This window comes from Pteropus alecto, unplaced genomic scaffold (genome assembly GCF_000325575.1).
Source record: "Pteropus alecto unplaced genomic scaffold, ASM32557v1 scaffold73, whole genome shotgun sequence".
NCBI lineage: Eukaryota > Metazoa > Chordata > Mammalia > Chiroptera > Pteropodidae > Pteropus > Pteropus alecto.
In genome coordinates this window covers 4,901,819-4,905,583 of record NW_006436284.1, presented here as the reverse complement: position 1 = coordinate 4,905,583, position 3,765 = coordinate 4,901,819, and the positions used below count along the sequence as shown (strand labels likewise).

Here is a 3,765-nt window from a genome sequence, read left to right as displayed (position 1 = left end):
CACTGAATTGTTTTTGTGGATCAGTATGTTTTGTTGGGGTCTGCAGGGTCTCCTCAATAAATAGTTCTCTACTTCTCAGACTGAGTTCTGAACCAATGGAGAACTATACCAAATGATTGTTGGCAGGTGAAAACTAACTTCTCATCTTTATTATCAACCATGCTAAATTGTAGAATATACTATGGAGTGAGGGTCAAATGAGCTTCTAACTACGTCATCCTTGTGGGACTGTCCTCAGAGTCACTCCACTCCAAATGAGTCACCACTGCTCCTGGGGAAAACAAGCATAGGGACATGAGAAGCCAGGGCTGTGTTTAAGGAAAAATCTTCCTGCAAACCAAGAAGTGGGATGAAGACTCACTCCTCTAGCAAATCTTCCCACTTGGACTATAAACTCGTTGCAGTCAGAGCCTGTATTTTAAGCTTCTGATGCATTCTCTGTAATACTGAGAAGGATGGGCACATAACACCTGCTCATGAATAATCACTCCAGGCTCTGTTCTAATCATCGTCCATACGCAAGCCTAATCAATCCTTATAGCAACCCTATAAAGTAGCTGGTAGTAACACTGATGTTTTATAGATGAGCATAGAGTTGATATGGTTAATAAATGGTGAAGCTAGGATTTAAATCCAATTTGGCTTCAGAGTTCACTGTTTTAACCACTGTCTGCTACTGCCCTGATTAAATTGAAGGGCAATGGTGTTGGTGGAAATGGAGATTTTGAGAGTTCAGGAGCTAAATGAGAACAGCCCTGTTAATGTCAAGTTAAGAGTTCTGCAAGTAACAACTAATACTTAGAGAAAATCATTGGAGAAGATTCTACAACACATTTCCTTTTTTTCTAAACTGTAAGAAATCCTGTCAAATAATCAATCATTCGCTACCATATGAATTTGGAAAGAGGTATGTTAATTCACCCCACTGAACTACTGAAATAATTTCCTCATATAATACTTAGTCATGATACAAAAATGAATCAAAGCAGCTCACATTTGATTGAAAAAGAAAATAGTATCTGGCTGGCTTTTTTGTTGTTCATATGATTAAACTGCAATTTGTTCTATAATAGATAAGGAAGTTTTCCTTTGTTTTACTGTTTTAGAGGATGATGTGACACTTAAAATCCAGTCCAAATATTAATTATATTTGACACTATAGCTTTGCATTGTATATCTGTGATCAATTTCAGTCTGAATCCTAAGTAAAAAATAGCCTTCAGTTGTTTTATCTATTTACCACTAGAGGGCACTGTCTAGTCTTTTATCTGTAAAAAAAAACAAGCCTTAAACGCTCTGCTTTGTTTGCTGTGTATTAGAGAAGGAGGCATGAAAGGCTGGCTGTTTCATTGTCTCAGGTTTATTATCATGAAGTCATCTAAAGTAAGAAATAAACTTTAAATCAAGCCCGCTGATGGTGAACACTATTAATTCTGGGCCATGTTCTGAGGTGCTTTAGATACATTACCTCTGAACCCCACGTTACCGTAATTTTACAGAAGAGGAGATTGAAGCTCAGGAAAGTCACATAACATCCCCAAGGTCACACCATTGCACAACAAGGACTTAATTCAGGCTATGAACCCAGATCAGGATTAGTGAATAAAAGAGGAAAATTTCCATGATGTCACTAGCTGATTTCCTGACCTGAGAGGAAGCTGAGGGGAGTTTGTTCTACCTAGTAGAACATTTGGCAATTTGTGTTGATGATGGGAAGCTATAAGGTGTTACAAATAAATAATAAGAAAAACTCTAAATGCAATTTACAGCTAAGCAGAGCCTGAAAACACAGCTATCTAGGTATACTAGACCCTTTGTTTTCAGTTCTCCTTAATCCAGTTCATCCCTGTATGCTTGGTTGCAGTGTGCTCATTTAAGGGGCCAGATACAACAAGACAGCTTCTTTCATCAAGGAACTATGTTTCTGCCTCAGATCTGTGGGTGACCTTCATCAACTACTTTTTCTTGGGTGATCATGATGTAAATGTATATGCTTGCCTAGGAAAGGAGACATTTTTACATGTAATGTCTATGGATCTTGATGGTATAGTTTCAAAGTATGAAATCGTGCTGTAATAACTCCCTATCTTTCCACAAATATGGCTGCATTTGGCAGTAATGTGCATTAAATTTATCCCACATGCTAATTAACTCTTTTGAAATTGATGAGGCATGTATTTGATGCCATCAGTGTTAATAAATATCAGTTCCAGTATTATCCTGAGTCCGAACCTATTCATTAAGGTCATAATGAGTTGAGGATTATTCATTATAATGCCCTTGCATTTTCTAGTCTAGGCGCTGTTAAATAAGCTGCTTATATTATTTTTATATGAGGAGATGGAAAATAAAATTTCAGTCCTGACTATACTAGTTATACATAGAAAAATGTATCTAGATTCATCCTGTATTAAATACGCCTTACCCCAAGATAAAACTACTTAACCTTTGATCTTCAAACATATGAATAAAGAGAACATACTATCTATCAGTGAGAGTTATATTCTATACAGGACCAAGAATTACCATTTTTGTTCTGTAATCTTAGCCTACTAAGCCATTTCTTTATTAAGTCTGTGAAAAATAAAGTCATAGAGCTAAAAAATCTGGAAAAAAAAAGATACGCGAACTTGGAAATTTTATATGTTCCACTCATATTCCAAACGCTCATTTCAGTTGAGTTAAACATCAGGCACTTTCATTGTAGAAATGTCTTAGACTGGGATCCGGTTTTTCATCCCCCTTCTCCTCTGGGATCTCAGAGCAGCTGTTGTTTCCCAAATGAACCTGTTAGTATAGATTTGGATTTTTAAATTACTACTTTATTCTAATGATAAATAAGCTAGTTAATTCCATTAACTAAAAGCCTCTGAAAGAGAGCAGCAGCATCTAAGGAACTTTTAATCACTTTGTAAGAGCATCGCATGCTGTTCAGAGCAGTTCTATCACAATATTGGTGCAAGAGGTGGACCCAGGTGTGCACAGGAGACAGACCTCATTACGGTCTATTTTGGTTACTGTCTTTTCAAGACCTCAGGCCTGTCTCCTGGGCCTGAGATTTTTTCTTCTTGACTCAAGGCAACAACAGCTGTGTTTGATAGAAGCAAGATCCAAATCATAGCAGATCAGGGGACTCAAAGTTTTCGTTCTAGTAAGATGAATACAAACTAGCACAGTGATCCCTGGGGAACTCTACATAGATTTTTATTTTTTATTTTTATTTATTTATTTTTTTAGGCAAGGCAACCCTTGGTTGACTCGCAGACTGCAAGGACCTTGTCAGCTTACAATCCTGTATTTTTTATTTTTTACGCCTACAGCACCTGGTCTTCCTAGGTGGTCTCCCTTCCAAGTACTAACCAGGCCTGACGCTGCTTAGCTTCCGAGATTAGATGGGATTGGGCTTGTTCAGGGTGGCATGGCCGTAGACTACATAGATTTTTAAAGCCTCAAAATCAATGGTCATAAGTGGAATAGTGGATTAAGAATAACCGAGTATAATTTTTAATTACATTTTTATCTTGAAATGATTGAAGATTCACTTGCAGTTGTAAGAAACAGAGATGATAACATCTTACAGAACATCTTACAGTACAATGTCACCATATTGATACCCTGGGCACATAAAACCTTACAGGTAAGGAAAACTAGTTAAAAATATCTGGGAATCACCCCAGAGAGAATCAAAATATAAATAAGAAGACAAGCACTATGCGTGCCATGTTGATGAGCAGCGAGGGAGAAGGGAAAGAAGAATTAGATTTA

The 3,765-nt window shown here is 37.1% G+C and overlaps 1 pseudogene; it reads right to left on the bottom strand.

The window, feature by feature from the left end:
* Positions 1-3,311: 3,311 nt before the first annotated feature.
* On the bottom strand, positions 3,312-3,430 carry LOC112480231 (annotated as a pseudogene).
* Positions 3,431-3,765: the final 335 nt, after the last annotated feature.